At 41.5% G+C, this 21,576-nt stretch overlaps 2 pseudogenes; one reads left to right on the top strand and one right to left on the bottom strand.

Moving 5' to 3' along the window:
• The window catches only part of LOC107971277 (RNA-binding motif protein, Y chromosome, family 1 member F/J-like), a 58,497-nt pseudogene extending 37,751 nt beyond the window's left edge, over nucleotides 1-20,746 (top strand).
• The window catches only part of LOC107966130 (RNA-binding motif protein, Y chromosome, family 1 member F/J-like), a 366,174-nt pseudogene that overhangs the window by 83,425 nt on the left and 261,173 nt on the right, over nucleotides 1-21,576 (bottom strand).

The raw sequence follows: 21,576 nt of genomic DNA, 5'->3' as shown, positions 1-21,576 counted from the left end.
ACCACAAGGCTAAAAGTGATATCCTGAAATCCAGAATATAGAGGATTGAGGGGAAAAACCAGCTGCTATTTCAGAAGGAAACACTTAGTTATATTAAGAAAACTATGCCTGAAGATGACATTTCAACAGGTTTAATATGTGAATTTGGAAAAAAATTAAGCATATAATTCTGCGATACTTGGCTTTTTATTTACATCACATTGCTATTTTTTAAAATCAATTGTGTATATTTTTTAATTTTAATTTTTCTGCAGTTAAGAAATATGCATGAGTAGTTGTTAGTATGTTAACTCCATTAACTACCGAAGAAATTCCAAAAGCATTGATTAATGCCATTTAGACGCTTCAAACAGAAAATTAAATGAAAAAATGGTTTGAATTTTTCATCAATCATTGGAACCAAAATAAAGCTGTTGAAATCTTATTGTTCCAGAAATAAAACATTGAACAATGTGATAAATAGTTTTTCATGTTCAGTTAAAAAACTAAACATTGTCGATGACTTTTATTGGTGACAAGAAGCAGCAATTTTGGAAAAGCTTGCAAGTAACTTCATTTAAACGTCAATATAAAATTAAAAGATATGCATTTTCCAGAAAAGAACTATGGATAATTATTGTTAAGAAACAGGTTAATTCACATAAATATGTTCCAGAACTATTATTCTGCCTACTATTTCTAATATTTAAATAACAATGTAAAGAAGTTATTTTTCTGTTTTGCATCAAGATATGTAATTGTGGTTTTAAATTTTTGAAAGCATTTGATTTTCAAAAATAGTTGGAAGATAACTATTTCATAGATCTATTGATATAGTAAAAACTATTTGACTATAAGGAAATAAATAATAAATTGATAAAACAATAAATTAAATAATAAATGATTTTATATATGTTAGTACTCTTTTATCCTCAAAAAACTTTCTATTGGGACAATAAAGGTTTTAGTCACCCTAATTTCAATAAATGTCACTAGAGAGTCCTGTGGATTGATGGAAAAAAATTACCATTCCTTACATTCTTGACTGCACTCAGTATTATTATTTTAATAGTTGCCAAGCTAATGAACAAAAGTTGGTACCCAATGTGGTTTTGATTTACGTCCCTGGATTACTAATGAGCTCAAGCATCTAGCCATTTTTCCTTGGTCATTTGACTTTATTCCTTTCTAAAAAGGATCTAACTATTTACCTGTACTGCTTTCTTCTACTGGGCTAGATTGTATATATGTTTTCTTGTATATTTGTAAGACTTATTTTGATTATTTTGGATACTGGTATTTTTATTTATATTGTCTTAGTCATTTTCTGGAGTTTTATAAACACCCAAGATAATTTTTAGAATTTATGATCTGAAGATTTTCAAAAAGCTCACTCAGAAGTCATTTGTGGCCATAATGCTGACTTCAAATGAAAACATAATTTTGCCACTTTAGGAAAACATACTTTAAAGATACTAATTAGAAAGCACGGAAGTGCTCAATTCTATCTTTTTAATAAAAGTTGCATTTAAATAGTCATTTCAACAAAATCCTTTACCCTTACAGTAAGAATCAATTATTAAAATTGATTACCTAGCTCCTAGATGGTTTTCTAAATATTTCACAATTGTCATTTTGGCAATAATCACTTAGCATACTTGTGAGAATTACAGGTTCTCTAGGTCTCATTTCAGATTATTGTACCAAGATTTTGAAGGAAAATAGCTAGAAGTATCTAGATATATATTTTATGACCCATGAAATTATTTGGGGATGTTTATGAAACTCTGATCTGACACATAAGAGAACGTAAAACAGCAATGACAAAGAAACAAGCAAACAAACAAACAAACAAACAAAAAACGAACCAAAAAAGAAAAAAAAAACACACACAAAGAACATCAAGCTAGGAATCAGGAGTAAATACATTATCTTTTCCTAACTCCAGCCTTCTCAAGTCATATGGCCCTATATTCTTTTTCATTCTTGGTAAATACTACTCCAACTATCTAGCACTTCGCAGTATTAATTAACCTGTTAGTTTGCAATTTAGCAAAATACATGAAACCTATTTCTGAATATTTTCTTTAGAAACATGTTTCTAGCTATACACCATGGGTCAGTTAATGCTATTTATGGTTATAAAATAGCAGTATTTAACAAAAATATTGGACCACTCTCACAAAATTACCTTCTGTAAATGTTCCACTGCTACTAAGATTACATTGACAATTCGGAGACTGTACTGACATTTTGAATATCATATATTCAAGGAAGATTGGAAAGTGTCTTCATATGTCATTGTCTACAATGATAAGACTTAATACTTGTATTAACTTCCAAATTTTCCTGTGTTAAAGCAGGTGTGCAGGTATTGGATGACAGGTAGGCCACTGAAGCATAACTGTGGATAAAGTTGCAAAAGTTTTGGCGAAATTGCACATAACAACATCGCCACAGAAAATTCAGATTTTGGCTCAGCTAGGAGATGTTGAAGAAAATGACTTTTTTTTATTCTTAATGATTCCCCAGCTGGTTCTTAAAGGGAGATAGCAAAATATTGTGGAAAGAGGTAGTTTTGTAATCTGAAATTAGACTTTAAGAGAAGTTAATTATTTTGAGACTCAAATTTCAGATGTATGAAGTGGGGTCCAAAATATCTAGGACCTGTGTGTGTAGTTGTAAGGATCATATTATAACAATTGATTCTATTTGCCTTGTACTTATCCATAAAAAAAGACATCATTTAATTGTGTTACTTCGTATAGCTTTGTGTGGGCATTTTTAAGGGACATTTATCTCATGATAAATAAAATAGTAATACTGGCAGATAATAGTACTTACTCCAACATTGACATTGCAGAGCTCCAGCTGTTCTGTAAAGAAACTGACATGAATTCAAAAAACAGTGGATGATTGAAGGTTACTTAGTGGCCATTCTTTATTTACTAAGACTATGTAATTCTCGGAGAGGACACACAACCTGTGAAGAGTTGGATGTAAATGATGAAGAGTCATTGAGAAAAGGCTGCCTCAAGGATCATCCTCTACATTCCTAGCTTGAAATACAGGGTATTTGGTGCTGCGAATTTCTGAAATAGTGGAATACTGTACGAGGAAACATGTTTTGGGCATGAAATGAAGGTCTGGTTTTGGTATGTGGAGATGTAAGGCATGCAGTTGGATATGCCAAGTCTGAAGGCAGAACAAAGATCTGGCCTGAAGTTGGGAATTTCTTAATGGTCAGCATAGAAAGGGTGTTTTAGCCTTGAGAAAACCCAAGAGGATCCATGACTGAAACCTGAACAACTTCAACACCTGTAGATTTAGTAAAGATGCCAACAAAATACACACCAAGTTCATATTAAAATTAATAGGAAAAGACAAACTACTTAGTGAGAGCTATTCAGGCAACTAGCACTAGGTAGCTATTAGGTAGCAAATTTGGGAAAAAATAAAATGTATAAAGAATCTTTGATCAGGTTTCCAAATATACAAAATAAAAACCACTTACATGTTAGAAGACAATATACAAAATGATATTATGTTAATGGTACTATTTAATGCTAATAGACAAAATGAAAATTATTGTGAATTAAATCAACAGACAAGATATTTTCTATCACTGTCTTTTCTTCTCAATTTGTGTGTTGTTTTAATTCACTAAGCAATAACTCCTCTTAATTCCACTACTTTTTATTTAACACTACCTTTGTTTTTCATATGTGCAATATTACACTGTCCAATAGAGAGGAAATGCAGAATTTGGGCTATTATATCAGAAACACCTTAGCTTTTCAGCTTTGGGCGTCTGGAATGTGTTTAATTTAAATATTTTCATCAGGCCTCGATTTTTCAGATTTTGGTAATCAATTTTCCAAAATAAACAATGTCTGACCGTGATGACTACTATAAAAATAAAATTATGCTGGATTTTAAGAAAATTATGTAAATTTGATGCTTTTTTGGGGGTGTTAGGACAGTGGAGACAAAGTTTTACTCCTGTGGCCCAGGCTGGAGTGCAGTTGTCCGATCTTGGCTCACTGCAACCTCTGCCTCCTGGCTTCAACCAATTCTCCTGCCTCAGCCTCCCGAGTAGCTGGGATTACAGGCACCTGCCACCACACCCAGCTAATTTTTGAATATTTAGTAGAGATGGGGTTTCACCATGTTGACCACGTTGGTCTTGAACTTCTGACACCTGGTAATCCACCAGTCTTGGCCTCCCAAAATGTGGGGATTACAGGTGTGAGCCATCCTGCCCGGCCTTCAAATTATGTTCTCATACCCACTCACACAATTTATTGTAACTATCTGCATGTTCTCCTCAGGTGGGGGAAAAACAGTATCAGAGTTCTTGAAGAATTTATGAAAGAGAGAATGGCAATACTACACAAGGTTTTAACCTATTCATAATACTGCATTTAGGGAATAAAAACATTACCTTTAAAATCCTACTAAAGTATTGAGTAAATAAATAAAATATATTATTTCAATAACTCTAAAATATGTGTCCATGAAGAAAATAGAGGGAGGCTTCAAAAACATAAACACGTCAGTGAGGCCAGGCATGGTGGCCTGCATCTGTAAGCCCAGCATTTTGGCAGGACAAGGTGGGTGGATCACTTGAGGTCAGGAGTGGGAGATCAGCCTGGCATATATGATGAAACCCAGTCTTAACTAAAAATACAAAAATTAGCTGGACATGGTGGTATGTGCCTGTAATCCCAGCTCCACTTGAGGAGCTACCATTTGAGGCTCGGTTTGGGCTCAGCCACGGCCCTCTCGCCCTCCACACGATGTCCCCCCGAGGCCCATCTCTATGTCCTCCCAAAATGGCTCTCCGAGGCCCATCATTTTCTGTTACAGGAGGCTGAGGCAGGGGAATCGCTTGAAGCTGGCAGGCGGAGGTTGAGGTGAGCCAAGATCCTGCCACTTCACTCCAGCCTGGGTGACAGAGCAAGACTCCTTCTAAACACACACACACACACACACACACAGAAACACACAAAACTAACAAATGAAAATAAAAAATTTGTACTAGAAAAAGTACTCACAGTCAAACTCACATATCTAACAGAAAATAATGTCATTTAAAACAAATTTCCACAAGAGACAAATAAGAAAACAAATTTATCAGCTTGCATATAAAGTTCAAATAATAAACTGAAGAGAACCACAGGGTGAGAAAATAAAAACGTACAATTAAGTACCCTAAAAGAAGTTGAAAGTCACTCAAAAATGTTCTGGATTCTATGGCTCTACATTGCAAACATGACCACAAAATTTGCCAGGAGTAGAACAATCAAAATGTATCCTAAAACTCAATATACACTTCAATTCTCACATAAGAATTGTAATGGAAAATGGACGCGTCTGCAGCATTTCCATATGAATCAGAACAAACACTGTTTCTTTGTACTCATTGTTTCACTATTCTAAGAAAATAACTTCCATATTAATATTAGGGGATGTGAAATAGCAGGTCTTCATCATGATAAGTAACACTGGGTGTCCAAACCACTACTCAGATAGGCCTTAAATCCCAGCCAGTTCCCCTCCCTGGACAAACACCAAAGGTCCCAGCCATTGTGCAATCTCTTTACATTTCCTCCCCTGTGAGCCCAGTGTGGTCTTCCAGATTCCCTGTGCAGTGGCCTCTCTTGTCCCTGGGGAGCAGGGCAGTGTGAGTGACGATGGCAGAGGGGAGAAAGCATGTCAGGGGACCCTCGGGTCATTGTAACAGAAAACGATGGGCCTCAGAGAGCCATTTTGGGAGGACATCTGCCTCGGGGGGACATCTGCCTGGAGGGCGAGAGGGCCCTGGCTGAGCCCAAACTGAGTCTCAAGTGGTAGCCAGCCTCAGGGCAGGGAAGGGAGCCCTCTAAGTTTGATGAGACAGCTACCCCTTGAGACTTGCTTCTCACCCTCCGACCTTAGACACTTATGCCTCTTAGGTGACTTAAGGTGCCCCAATCCTGCAATGAGGATGTTACAGTTCCCTGATGGCCATTTCTCCAACAGCCCATGGATGGCGTGGGATTGCTCACTGCAGTCACCTCCCTGAGGCTTGGATTCTCCACGTGGGGCACAACTCCAGGAATCAAAGGCCTCTCAGTCCCCAGCCCTAGACCACTCAACTGGCCTCCTCTCTGTTCCCTCTCTAATGGCCTCCCTCTCTGGGGAAGTACTGCAGGGGATTGAGCCTGGCACACGTGGACTGTGAGCCCTTTGGAATTGTGGGCATGGAAGAGCAACACCCTAACTGGCATCCTGAGTATGGCAGGCTCTGGCTGATGATCTGGGGTACTGCAGAAGTGGGTACAGGACAGGTCAGGTCATGGCTCAAAGTCAGTTCCCCAGAGGCCAAGGCAAGGTTCTTTCCCATGATGTCCCACTGTGGCACCCATCTCAGGAATCCTGCCAGAACCTGGGCAGTCATGGTCAGCCAACCGACCGTAGAAGCTCAGGTAGAAAGTGTAGTGCCTGCAGCTGGAGGCTTGACCTTCATGATCCCACAACCACTGGACTGCAGTGGAATGAGACATCCTGTATCCTGGAAAGAGAGAAGTCAGAAAGGTTCATGACAGACCTACCCTCCCACACATCAGCTTCCCTACCATGCTGGGAGGCACCCCTTACTGAGGAGTCCAAGGCAATACTCCTGAACGATCACTTCATTGTGGAAATAAAGGTTGTGACAAAAGGAAAACGTCGTCCTACCGTCGGTACCTGGGATGGCTGAGTTCCTCCCCTTACCTGGCCAAGATGGAGAAAGAAGACGACCTCAAAAGACCATTTCATGTAGCTGGGCTGAGGTGACCTGCTAGCTGGAGTGAAGCATGTATTTCCCCTTCCTAGCTCTCCCGCTGAGACACCCCGGGTCCGAGGGGGATCTCACCCTGACCCAGACAACGGACCCCTCCCGCAGACCCAGGCTCCTTAGCCTGACCTGCAAATCCATCATGTAGCTTAGCAGGCCTGACTTCATCATCGTTTGTGATCCCGGCCAACCAACACCTGGGTGTGACGCACAATCTGCCTCTGGTCAAGGAGCCACCAGATGATTAGGTGAGCGTGCAGGTGTGTCTAGAATGGGTGGCTTCTTGATCTCACTGACTTCAAGAATGAAGCCGCGGACCCTCACGGTAAGTGTTACAGCTCTTAAGGTGGCGCGTCTGGAGTTTGTTCCTCCAGATGTTCGGATGTGTTCGGAGTTTCTTCCTTCTAGTGGCTTCGTGGTCTCGCTGGCTCAGGAGTGAAGCTGCAGACCTTTGCGGTGAGTGTTACAGCTCTTAAGGCAGCGCGTCTGGAGTTGTTCATTCCTCCCAGTGGGCTCTTGGTCTCGCTGGCTCAGGAGTGAAGCTGCAGACCTTCGCGGTGAGTGTTACAGCTCATAAAAGCAAGTGTGGACCCAAAGAGTGAGCAGTAGCAAGATTTATTGCAAAGAATGAAAGAACAAAGCTGCCACAGTGTGGAAAGGGACCTGAGCGGGTTGCCAATGCTGGCTTGGGCAGCCTGCTTTTATTGTCTTATCTGGCCCCATCCACATCCTGCTGATTGGTAGGGCCGAGTGGCCTCTTTTGACAGAGCACTGATTGGTGCGTTTACAATCCCTGAGCTAGATACAAAGGTTCTCCATGTCCCCATCAGATTAGTTAGATACAGAGTATGGACACAAAGGTTCTCCAAGGCCCTACCAGAGTAGCTAGATACAGAGTGTTGATTGGTGCATTCACAAACCTTGAGCTAAACACAGGGTGCTGATTGGTGTGTTTACAAACCTTGAGCTAGATACAGAGTGCCAATTGGTGTATTTACAATCCCTCAGCTAGACATAAAGGTTCTCCAAGGCCCCACCAGAGCAGCTAGATACAGAGTGTCAGTTGGTGCCCTCACAAACCCTGAGCTAGACACAGGGTGCTGATTGGTGTGTGTACAAACCTTGAGTTAGATACAGAGTGTCGATTGGTGTATTTACAATCCCTGAGCTATATATAAAGGCTCTCCATGTCCCCACCAGACTCAGGAGCCTAGCTGGCTTCACCCAGTGGATCCCGCACTGGGGCTGCAGGTGGAGCTGCCTACCAGTCCCACGCCATGCGCTCGCACTCCTCAGACCTTGGGTGGTCGATGAGACTGGGCGCCGTGGAGTAGGGGGCGGCGCTCCTCAGGGAGGCTCGGACCGCACAGGAGCCCACGGAGGGGGTGGGGGGCTCAGGCATGGAGGGCTGCAGGTACGGACCCCTGCCCCGCGGAAAGGCAGCTAAGGCCCGGCGAGAAATTGAGCACAGCGCCGGTGGGCTGGTACTGCTGGAGGACCCAGTACACCCTCCGCAGCCGCTGGCCCGGGTGCTAAGCCCCTGATTGCACGCGGCTGGCAGGGCCGGCAGGCTGCTCCGAGGGCAGGGCCCGCCAAGCCCACGCCCACCTGGAACGCCAGCTGGCCCGCAAGCGCCGCGCGCAGCCCGGGTTCCCGCTCGCGCCTCTCCCTCCATATCTCCCTGCAAGCTGAGGGAGCCGGCTACGGCCTTGGCCAGCCCAGAAAGGGGCTCCCACAGTGCAGTGGTGGGCCAAAGGGCTCCTCAAGTGCCGCCAAAGTGGGAGCCCAGGCAGAGGAGGCACGGAGAGCGAGCGAGGGCTGTGAGGACTGCCAGCACGCTGTCACCTCTCACAGAGAAACACCCTGCAACTTTGCAAGAGCACGGAGAGTGTGGGGCAGGGCTACCCCGCAGGCCTTTGGTCTGGCACCCTCCCTTCCTGGTCCTCTGTCTGGTGTTGGGGGGCACCTTCGCAGCTGTGGTGGTCTTGGCGGCAGGTGGAGGCAGGCCAAGACAGCCTGCTCTGACCAGGGACAGGCACAGAAAAAGTGGGGAGGGGATTGCCGGCGGGGTGTTGTGGTGTGAGGCAGCTACTTGCTCAGGGTTCCTGAGCTGCGGGAGGCCCTCATGTGCTGGGTGCTGGACAGGCTCTGCTGCTGTCCGTGTGTGCGCTGTCCTCTTCTCCTGGTCTCACTGAGGGGTGGGCGTGTCCACCCGAGGGAACCGCTGTGGGTAGAAGTAGCTGCAGGGCTGTGCCTGGCTCTCTCCGTGAGACTCTAGTGGTTTCACGGGAGGTTGTATATGCTCAGGGCCTAAACATCCTTGGATGCAGCGCCGGCAGAGGGAAGAAATCGTGTCTGGGGAGCTGGTGCCTGCCTTGCAGAGGACAGCAGCCCCGTGCACGGTGAACCCGAGTATTGAGCACCTTGTGTTTCTAGGATAAGCCTGCTGGACACAGGTACCGGGAGCAGGGGTATTTCCATGGCTGGCCTGGGCGCGCAGATTCCCCTTCCTCCAGGGATTTTCCCAGTGAAATGTGTCCTTCAACTTTCTGCTGTTTATGAAGGGTCCTTTGAGGTGCTATTCTCCCTTGTGAGTGCTGTGCTTGGCTTCCTGTCCCTATAACGTGCCCTCAGGGTGCCCGCAATTAAGTTGCCCTTCTATCTGCACGAATCTGTCCTTGGTTCCCCTCGTTGTCCCCCATGTCCTGAATCCTGGCTGAGCCCCGGTGCCTTCCACCTTGTTTCCCCCAACCCCGCTCCTGAGAGCTCGGCGCCCACCCACTGCTGTCAGCCATCCCGAATGGGCAGCTGCAAGGATATGGCTCTGGCCCAGAAGCCGTGGATGCGCTGCAGCCTGGGACATTGACTGGAGCCCAGCTCCAAGTGAAGGACGTCCAGCGAGTTGGTTGCTGGCCGGGGCGTCCTGGGGCCAGGGCCAAGCTGTGCCTGCGGGTCCTCCTGCTGCCGCTCCACATTGGCCTCCTCCTTGGCCACCACCTCTATCTCTGTCATGATGTCATCCCCCACTAGCCACTAGCATGCCTCCTCCCCCAGGGTTGCCTCCCTGCTCTGCGCACAGGCTGCCCTCTCCTGCAGCACCTCCCCCTTAACATGGTGCCCTCCTTGAGGCTCCCACAGACTAAGGCCTACACTGCCCATCTCATGTCCTTGGCACCCCTAGACTCTAGAGGAAGCTCCCGGAAGGGCCCCTGGGCCTTGCCCTTCTGAGAAACATGTGCCACACCCACGTGGATACAGGGTTCCTGGGGAGCCCCGCAGGGCCCACAGCCCGCCACACTCACCATGGGGCCCAGATACCCAGCAGGGTTAGCTGTACACAGTAGCCCTGGAGTCGGAGGCCGAGGCCCTGGGCTTCCAGAGCCTCACTGGAAGGCACGACGGCCACTGCTGCGCTTGCGGGAGGATCTGTGCCAGTGAGGCAGTGCACACGGGTTATCGCATTGGCGACCATGGCGGCTGGCCTCCCGCGTGCCCAGGGGCACAGGATGAGAGGTCCTTTGGAACGCCCCTGTGAGTACAGCATCCTCAGGGAGGAAGCATGGAACTCGGAGTCTGTGTTTGCCTAGACCTGATAGAGTCCTTGTGGGGTTTCAGCTTCTGGTGCAGACGAATTCCACCCCAGCAACTTACCCGTCGACTTTTCTCCCAGGCACCCGCCCTGCCCCACTCCCCTCCAAGCCACCGCAGCTGCGGCGTCCTCGCCTGGTTCTTCTCTCTCCCCTCTGGATCTGCAGTATTTAGTACCATCAGCCTAACCTGCCTAATGAAGTGAGATGTTTCATGTGTTCCCTGTGGGTTAATGTCTTGCCACACTCAGGATGCCAGTTAGGGTGTAGGTCTTCTATGCCCACAATGCCAAAGGGCTTACAGTCCGCGTGTGTCGGAATCCGCCGCCGCCAGGCACAAGCAGCTTCTCAGAGGAGGCTTACCGCGGGAGGATGGAGCTGCCTGCCAACTAGGGGCAGGGTGCCTGGTAAGACGCCTACAGTCCTCGCAATAACTGGTCGACGCCCCCCGCCCTCGCAATGATTGGCCGCTGGAGGTAGGCGAGATTTTCGGGCACGGCTTCTGGCGTCCTTCCCCCTCAGGCCAGTTCCAGCTGTCCTTCCCACAGTTGGCCCCGTGGTGTTCCAAAGCCGGATGCATACGACATGAGAGCCGGGCGACCCTGAGGCTGTTTGTCCTGCTGAAAAGCACGTGTATTTTCTGTTTCTCTGGACACGTTGGTCTCTTGATAAGAACAGAAAGAAAAGTTTTGCGATTTTATCTGTAAAAGGGGATGGGTTTTCCATGTGAGGGTGTTGAATTATAGGAGGAGACAGTGGGGAGAGAACTCCTTAGTGCTATTAAGAAACTCATTTTTGTTAAACTCATTAATTTTCTTGAGGATTCTACCTTTAACTGTCGGATATGTCCGACATGTGGGCAAGTTGTGGGAGATGGTGCTAAGGCGCCATGTGCACTTTTTATTCAAGAGGGTTTTCTCTGTGAATGTGGTCATCATTCAAAATACAGGCAATATACTTAACCAAGGCTATTAAAAACTTATACTTTTAGTCAGCGCATGTCACATGTCTGATTTGCTTGACGGGAATTACCAGATTTTGACATAAATTGTATTACGTTAGTTTATGTAGAAGTCTGGGGCCGTAAATAATCTCAGTTTCAGTTTGCCTCTGTAAAGCCTGTAATTGTCTCCTTCGTTGCATGACAGTATTTGAAACATGTTTCATGTATCCCTGGCACCATAAATAATTTAAACCGAATAAGTAGGTGCAATCCAGACAAATGGAGTTAGATAGCCTAAAACGGGAACAAAATAGATGCGCTTAAGTTATTCCATTAACCCGGCACACGGACTTACTCCTGTAATCCTAGCATTTTGGGAAGTGGAGGTAGGAGGATGGCTTGAGGTCAGGAGTTGGAGACCAGCCTGGGTAACATAATGGACTCCTTTAATCTATTGCCATTTTCGCATCGGGGGCTGGTTTAGTGGAAGCCAGTTTTTCCTCAGACAAGGGTTGCGCAGGGGAAGAAGGCGGCGAGGTGGACACGTTTGGGAGTGGGGACTGGCGGCAGGTCTCCGAGGGGCACGTGGTGGGGCGGGTCTTCCGGTAGGAGCAATGTGACAGAGGCCAGGTGGGGCAGTGAGGCTGTCACGGGGACAGGGAGGGCCAGCGAGGGAGTAGGGAGGATGGTTTCCGGATAAAAGTGTACCACCTCAGGTCATCCTCAGGCGTTACATTCTCCACAGACAGGTATTACAGGTCATCCTCCGGCATCACAATCAGGCCACAGATAGGTATGGGTTGAAGGCCAGGGTTTGGGGATCTTTGACCTATTGTATATTTCAAATCACTGAAAGATGGTAAGATATTTTAAGTGTTCTCCCCCAAGAACATTTTAATTACCTTGATTTAATCTTTTATCCACATATCCCGCTGGGCGTGGTGGTTCACCCTTGAAATGCCATCACTCTAATAGTCCCAAGCCAGCAAATCACTTGAACCCAGGATTTGGAGACTGGCTTGGGCAATATGGGGAAACGCATGTCTATTTAAAAAAAAAACACAAAAAATTTCCCAGCTCTGGTAAAAAGCCCCGGTAGTACCAGCTACTTGGGAAGCTGAGTTATGGGAAGATCAGTTGAGGCTGGGTGGAGGAGGCGGCAATGAGCAGTGCATTTTGGCAACAGGGGATATACATCTCAAGAAAGAAAATACACAAAACCTCACACTGTACCTCATAAATATATAGTTTTCAAATAAAATTATTTAAATGGGGCACTCCTTCACATTACAACTTAGGAAAATTACAATAGCTTTTCTTATCTAAGTTTTAGAAATGAGATTTTGTCAGGTCCATATTAAAATGCAGCATTTATCCATGAAGTCAGTGCCCCCTTTGCTCTGTATGTTAGAAATTTTACATATTTATTTATTTATTTTTCTTTTTTTTCTTTTATTATTATACTTTAAGTTTTAGGGTACATGTGCACATTGTGCAGGTTAGTTACATATGTATACATGTGCCACGCTGGTGCACTGCACCCACTAACTGGTCATCTAGCATTAGGTATATCTCCCAATGCTATCCCTCTCCCCTCCCCCTACCCCACAACAGTCCCCAGAATGTGATGTTCCCCTTCCTGTGTCCATGTGATCTCATTGTTCAGTTCCCACCTGTGAGTGAGAATATGCGGTGTTTGGTTTTTTGTTCTTGCGATAGTTTACTGAGAATGATGATTTCCAATTTCATCCATGTCCCTACAAAGGACATGAACTCATCATTTTTTTGGCTGCATAGTATTCCATGGTGTATATGTGCCACATTTTCTTAATCCAGTCTATCATTGTTGGACATTTGGGTTGGATCCAAGTCTTTGCTATTATGAATAGTGCCGCAGTAAACATACGTGTGCATGTGTCTTTATAGCAGCATGATTTATAGTCCTTTGTGTATATACCTAGTAATGGGATGGCTGGGTCAAATGGTATTTCTAGTTCTAGATCCCTGAGGAATCGCCACACTGACTTCCACAATGGTTGAACTAGTTTACAGTCCCACCAACAGTGTAAAAGTGTTCCTATTTCTCCACATCCTGTCCAGCACCTGTTGTTTCCTGACTTTTTAATGATTGCCATTCTAATGGTGTGAGATGGTATCTCATTGTGGTTTTGATTTGCATTGCTCTGATGGCCAGCGATGATGAGCATTTTCTCATGTGTTTTTTCGCTGCATAAATGTCTTCTTTTGAGAACTGTCTGTTCATGTCCTTTGCCCACTTTTGGATGGGGTTGTTTGTTTTTTTCTTGTAAATGTGTTTGAGTTCATTGTAGATTCTGGATATTAGCCCTTTGTCGGATGAGTAGGTTGCAAAGATTTTCTCCCATTTTGTAGGTTGCTTGTTCACTCTGATGGTAGTTTCTTTTGCTGTACAGAAGCTCTTTAGTTTAATTAGATCCCATTTGTCAATTTTGTCTTGTGTTGCCATTGCTTTTGGTGTTTTAGACATGAAGTCCTTGCCCATGCCTATGTCCTGAATGGTATTGCCTAGGTTTTCTTCTAGGGTTTTTATGGTTTTAGGTCTAACGTTTAAGTCTTTAATCCATCTTGAATTGATTTTTGTATTTAAAGTAAGAAGTACTAAAAAAGATGTCAGGCTCTGAAAGGGAATTTCACTTGAGTTTTCAACACGGTACGTAATAAAATTTTATCTTTTTAGCTTATTTATTTTTATCTAAATATAGATTTTTCTTTGACCATTTGCAGCACAATGGTAGAAGCAGATCATCCGGGCAAGCTTTTCATTGGTGGCCTCAATAGGGAAACCAATGAAAAGATGCTTAAAGCAGTATTTGAGAAACATGGTCCCATATCAGAAGGTAACCCTTAAAACCGTGTGTGCGTGTGTGTGTGTGTGTGTATTTTCATATGTATATTTCAATATGTATATTTAAAATATGTCTGTTATATATATGTTTTGAAAAAACATGTTTTTCAAAGTTCATTGTATACCTACATTAAAATGCCTTATTGTTTTTAAACTCTTATTTTGAAGTTATCTATTTGATATTTGGAAAATTCTCATAGTAGCAGGTTAAGGATCTGTGGTAAGGATCACCTACTACTTAGAAACGAAAATAAGGAAAACTAAACGTGTTGTGGAGTTAGGGAACAAACTGGAACAAAATAGGCTGACTATAGGGGTGACCAGTATGAAGTATAATACTAGTGATGGGAAATGCAATTATTTTTGATTTGATGTAACTTTTAGATGGTTAGTACCTTGACGAGTCCATTATATCAATGTAAAATGTTTTCATATATTTTAGTTCTTTTGATAAAGGATTGAACCAGCAAATCCAGAGGCTTTGTATTTATTACTTTTGAGAACCCTGCAGATGCTAAGAATACTGCCAAAGATATGAATGGAGAGGTAGAGTCTCTCATTAATAATATTCTAACTCTCTTCTTCAGTTAACAGTATTTCTAGGTCTTTTTAGAATTACATAACTTTTGAAGATAGTAGAAAGCCATATGAAGACATCCTCTTCTTTGTGCCATATACATTCAACTGTAGTTGGAAGGGTATTGGAATTAACCTTATATAAATTAATATATGGTAACCTTTTTCTATGTTTGTATTTCAATATGAGTGTAAATAGATCTTCAAAGGTTTTGAAGAGCTTTAAACTTATAAGGGACCCTCATGTAAATGAAAGGAATAAGTCAACAATTATTACATGCCATTAACGCAATTACTTCCAATTCATGGAAATACTTCTAGAGCACAGACAAACTGTGGATAGACATCTAGACAGACTCACAAGAAGGAAAGATTCTCTCCCATTTTCTGAAAATATATTTTTGAGAAAGTGGGTTTAAATAAGACCTTTACATTTAAGGAAGTGTTAAGTACTTGAAAATAGAAAAAAATAGGAGAACATTGAAGTTGGATAACACAAGAAGTAACTGGCATTTTTTCCCCATCCTTGCTCTTTTCTCCTGAGGACGTTTTTTCCCTGTCACCAGAGTGATGTGTGTAACATGAATACCTAATTACTCATTTCCCCAGTGTGTTTGAGGATTTGTTTTGATCCAAACATTGGTCTGTTGTCCTATTGAGTCTTAAATCTAGGGATTGTGTATTTACTAAAGCTTTAAACTTTTATGTAATTCTGTTAACTGTTGAATTCCTTTACATTGTGTCAAGTTCATTCCATTCTGGGCCCTTTAGAACTTTTTTGCTTTATAACATGATCCTAATCAGGCTGGGCTTGGTGGGAGCAGTGTGATATTAGTCCTTTTAAGAAATTCATTTTTGTTAAACTCATCGATTTTTCTTGAGGATTCTACCTTTAACTGTCGGACATGTCTGAAATTTGGGCAAGTTGTGGGAGACGGTGCTAAGGCGCCATTGTTTTTATGTGCACTTTTTATTAAAGCCTGTAATCCCAGCACTTTGGGAGGCCAAGGCAGGCATATCATGATGTCAGGAGAATGAAACCATCATGGCCAACATGGTGAAACCCTGTCTCTACTAAAATACAAAAAATCCACCGGGAGTGGTGGTGTGTGCCTGTAGCTGCAGCTACTTGGTAGGCCGAGGCAGGGGAATCAGTTGAACCTGTGAGGCGGAGGTTGTAGTGAGCTGAGATCATGCCACTGCCCTTCAGGCTGGCAACAGAGCAAGACTCTATAGCAAAAAAATATAGCAAATTAAAAAAATGATAAATAACATTATCTCAATCTGTTTTTAGCCTCTGTTCCTCTTTACGCTATCCCCAAAATGCTTTTTTGGACTTCTTAAGAATTATCCTTCCCCGTGTGTGTCTCAAAAATATCAATTTATGCTTCAAAAACCACTTAGATTTCATATTTTCTTCCTCATTGCGTATTGTAGGTATTTTGTACTTGCTGTACCATGTATGAATCTATTGATTGTGAAATTGTATATAGTGCATATTTAAGTCTTCCTAGTTGCTTTTATTTCTGTTACATCTAGCACATTTCCTGGCACATAGCAGAAAGCACATTTTTATTCACTCTTATAAATTAGTATTTCAAGCTGTGGTAGAAACCAAGGGTAGCTTTTGGTTCATGGCTTTGTGGTAACTCTGGAGATAATTTTGACTTCTGTATAGTAATCTATGATAATTTCCTTTTTCCCCCTAGTTTTCAAGCAAAAGAGCAGGTAATTTGTGTAGAGTTTTTGTCTGTTTGTTTTTTAAGACAGAGTCTCACTGTGTCAACAGGCTGGATTGCAGTGGGTCGATCTTGGCTCACTGCAACCTCTGCCTCCTGGGTTCAACTGATTCTCCTGCCTACAGGCCACGCCACCATGCCCACCTAATTTTGCTACTTTGAGCGAGAGAGGGTTTCACCCTGTTGGCCAGGATGGTCTCTATCTCTTCATCTCATGAACCACCTGCCTCGGCCTCCCAAAGTGTTGGGATTACTGGTGTGAGACACCACACCCAGCCAATGTTATTTCTAAATTACTTAATCTCACATATTTTGTTGTGTAAAAATAAATAGGAATGTTATGTGCACATAAATGTTGAGAAGGCCAATAAAGGAGGTTCTTAGATTTTCAAGGTGAATAAACAGTTTAAGGAATTTTGGATGACTTTGGAACACTGGGGAGGAAGCAGCCACGAGCAAATCTGGGCAAATATTTTGGGCCCAGAAATAAAAAAAGAAGTTTCAAGGTAGAAACAATGGGCGACGTGGCTGCAAGAGGTCTTGTAAGGGATTTAAGATCTTCCCCCAAATAACAGAATCCATGTAATTTTTAAATTGAGTTATTAGCTGAACTGTAAATCAATAATTAAGATTGTTCTAGGATGTTTAAACATTAACACAATATCCTTAGTGTAAGGTTGGAAATTATTTGAGGAGAGAATTTAGTACTAAGCAACATGATGTGAGCAGTAGGATTGAATAGAAGTAATATTTTTGAGAAGGACAATTGTAAGATTGCAGACTGAACAGAAGAAAGCAAGACAAGAAACAGAAGTTTCCAGCAAAGAAAGTAAGCAGAACAAATTAAAATTCTTACTTAGTCCTCCATCCTAATATGGAGGAAATTAAAAACTGACATTTTCAATTTTACATTTCATAAGTAGAGTATTGGTGAAGTCAGGTATTTATTGACTTCAGGATACCCAAGCCAACACATTTCCATTGGAAAATTAGCTAGTGAACATATCATAGGTGAAAGGCTGACCTTTAAGGAATAGCACTGTGAAGAGTATATTAAAGGATAATTTTTTCTATTTTGAAACAGCAACGATGTTGTAATGACCCCTTTAATAGTGTTGTTTATTGCAGTAAAAGTAAATCTTGGCTATCATTAGAAAGTTTTCACTAGTACATTTTAATTTGTCAACATTTAAGATAGAGCCAACCACTTAGAGAGAAAGGAGAACTTTCATGTAAAAGTTTAGCATGCAGTCGTTCAAAGGTAGCAGTATTTGTGTTTGTGAGGTAGATTGAACTATGTGGGAAAATTTACCTTCCTCAGCTGAGAAAGGACAATGTATGTAAACTTTCAAATTGTGAAGATTTGGTGGTTTTACATGTTTTCCCTATGTCATTTGTAGTCATCAGTAATTCATATGAAAAGGAAAATAGTAACTAAGTAGTTCTTAACCATTACAAATGAACTTTTACCTAAGAATTAATGTTTGCCTTCAGCTTCGTTAGAAGAACTGGCCTTGTGGGAGCCATGGGATTATCCAAAGCCATAAGAAATATTCACAGTGTCATGACTGTCTAGTAATTTAGGAAACAAAGAATGGAGTCATAGAAGAAATAATTTTAAAAAGTTGTTTGAGAGAAGAGAAAATAGTGTTTCAGATTAGGTGTTCTTTACATAATGTTCCAACATTTTAATGTTAAAGGTCCCGTATCATATGGAAGAGGGAATTAGGGAGGTCCTCCACTCAGAGAGCCAATCTCTTCCTGGAGAAATGACCATATGTCTCTAAGAGATGACGGTTATGCAGCTAAGGATGGGTAAAGGAAAAAATTTTAAAAAGTTGATTATTTTTGTTTTGATGATGAAATAAACATAACAAAATTAATTATTATAAGGTAAACAGTTAAGTGGCATTTAATACATTCTATGTCATGCAACAACTACCTCCATCGAGTTCCAAAACATTTTCATGACGCCAAAATAAAACTCCAACTACCAGTTAAGCAGTTCCTTCCATTTTCTCCCTTCCCTCAGCTGCTAGCAAACACCAGTCAGTGTTCTGCCTCTGAACTTACTGTTGTGGGCATTTAATGTTAATGGGCTCAAACACTACACGACTTTTTGTATCTCTCTCCTTTCCTTTTCCATGATGTCCTGAAGGTTCATTTACATCATAGCACTTCACTCCTTCCACAAGCTGTTAACTCATTATTTTATTTGGGTTGTTTCCACCGCAGTATTTCTATGCACGCATATTTGTTTGAGTACACGTATTCAATTCTGGGTGTATATGAGTGGAATTGCTTGGTAGTATGATAATTATATTGTTTTCTTGAGGAACCACTACATTTCTCCATAGTAGCTGCACCATTTTCCATTCCAACTAGCATTGTATCAGGGTTCCAATTTATCTGCATCCTGTCAAACACTTGCTATTTCCTGCTTTTATTGCCATTCCAGTGTGTGTGTGTGTGTGTGTGTGTGTGTGTGAATTATGGTATCTCATTTTGGATTTGAAGTGCATTTTCTGAATCACTGATTGTGAGTATCTGTTCATGTGCTTTTTGGGCATTTGCCTATTTTATTTGAAGAAATATCCATTTAGGTTTTGGACCTTTTAATTTTGTTTAAGTTGTAACTTAGTTACGTTTTGGATACTAGAAGTTGAAAATTTAAAATGTGTTGCTTAAACTTATGCACGCAGAAATCATCCAAGCTCCTGAGAAACTAGGGATTATGCTCCACCATCTAGAGACTATGCATATCATGATTATGGTCATTCTAGTCGGGATGAACATCACTCTAGAGGATATAGGTACTATAACTTTTTCTGGACTTGTCAAAAAGATTTCTTAAGTTATTCATTCCAGCTAACATTGTATTAGGGTTCCAATTTATCTACATACTCTCAAACACTTGCTACTTCCTGCTTTTTAAAATGTAATGCCATTCTAGTGTGTGTGTGTGAAGTCTGGAATCTCATTTTGGATGTGAAATGCATTTTATGAATCACTGATTATTAGTATCTGTTCCATGTGTTTTTGGGCATTTGCCTATTTTATTTGGAGAAATATCTTTTTAGATGTTTGGCAATTTAATTGTGTTTAAGTTGTAATTTAGTTATATGTTGGATAGTAGAAGTTGAAAATTTAAAATTTGTTGCTTAAACTTACTCACACAGAAATCATCCAAGCTCCCAAGAAACCAGGGATTATGCTCCACCATCTAGAGGCTATGCATACCATGATAATGGTCAATCTAGTCGGGATGAACATTCCTCTAAAGGATATAGGTACTATAACATTATCTGGATTTATCAAATAGATTTCTTAAATTGTTTATTCTGACATTAAAAATTTTTTTTTCAATTTAGTGATAGTGGTGGCTACGACAAAACCCGTGGTAGAGATCATTCTGATTGTGCAAGTGGAAGTTCTTACAAAAATGAATTTCAGGGATATGGTAAGAGTCCAGGATGGATTTTTAAATTAAAGAATTTTATGTAATAGTCCAGATCATTATTTTAATGAAATTCTAAGGAAAATTATAAAGGACAATATAACATATTTAAATATTGAGTAGTCTAACAGTATAAAACGTAGGGAACGATATGAAGGAGAGAACTTCATGTGCAGAAAAAGTGACTCAACGTTTACTTCAGAATTAAATTTGTTAAGCTTCAAAATACTACTCCTACACTTCTTTTAAATAAAACCTTCTGACCAATGCAGGCTTAATTAATATCTATCCTGTCAACAAGGGCAGAGGAAAGCAGATATTTCCAAATAGCACTTTAACTAATTCATCCTTTAGTGGTGGCAGTAAAAGTGTTTAAATATAGTCCAACATATTATTTTATCAACCCTGCAGGGACCTCTCATGGTGCACCACCTGCAAGAGGGCCTCGGATGTCTTATGGTGGAAGCAGCCACTCTGATTATAACAATACACGAGATAGATATGGCAGAAGTCAAGAAAGTTACTCAAGAAGCTGCAGTGATTTTTACTTTTGTGGTCATGAGCACACTGGCAGAAAAGACCAAAGGAATCCACCTTCTCTGGGTAGGGTTCACCCTGCTCGTCGTGAAGCATATGGTAAGTGAAGTTATGTGGCATCTACAGTAGATGGTCGGGAAAGTCGATCTGAAAAGGAGACTGAAGCAGATATTAAAGCAAGTATTCCAAATAATAGTTATTGCATACCAAACCTTGTTTGAAAATCGAAAATTGAAATGTTATTTCTGCATTGTTACCTGCATATTACTAAAAGAAGCATATGGGCTTTGTGGAGACAGGTAGATACTAACTTCCTCCATGAAGGTTTTGAGGTATTCAAAGGAAAAGGAATTTTCTTCAAAGTAATTTCATACTTGTTAATGCTATTTGAAAACTATCTGTTTAGATGTAATATCTACATTAAAATGTTCAGAATAAAATTTTACAGTAATAGAAAATTCCTGATGTTATTGGTTAGCTGCACATGCTTAAAAGCAAATTCAATAGGAGAGTAAATTCTGTTGTTTGCTGAACATTTTCCTTTGTTTCTTTGAACATAAATAGATACAAAATTAGGCATATGTTACATCTCCCTTGCAAGCGGCGCAAGTTTTCCAATTAGGCTGTTTCTCTTTAAAAACTTATAAGCTTAAAATGTTTGAGAAGCCTTCAGAAAGACTACAAAACTGTCTGCCTCACCATAAAACGTTTATCTTTTAGAGGAATAGTACAGGTCAAAGGAAATAAATAGATGTGGTTGATACTAAAGTTTAAAACATCTGTAACATTCTACTTGAAGCGTTCGGTGACTGAAAGAGGATATGATAATGAAACCTTTTTTTTTTTTTTTTTTTTTTTTACCTAAATCAAAACTGAACTAGCTAAGTTTCTGAAGTGCATAGCATAATGAAATTAAATGTTCCTAGTTTAAATAGTGGAAAGTAGGTGTTTTGTCTTGGGTGGTACTCATGATAATTTTTTCTTGAAAGTTTTGGCAGTGGTTGTTATAACAGTTTAGTAATAAGTTCTTACAAATAGGAATAATTTAGAA

The sequence above is a fragment of the Pan troglodytes genome, chromosome Y (assembly GCF_028858775.2).
Source record: "Pan troglodytes isolate AG18354 chromosome Y, NHGRI_mPanTro3-v2.0_pri, whole genome shotgun sequence".
Lineage (NCBI taxonomy): Eukaryota > Metazoa > Chordata > Mammalia > Primates > Hominidae > Pan > Pan troglodytes.
The sequence above is the reverse complement of the archived record's forward strand: the minus strand, read 5'-3'. Positions and strand labels throughout refer to the sequence as shown.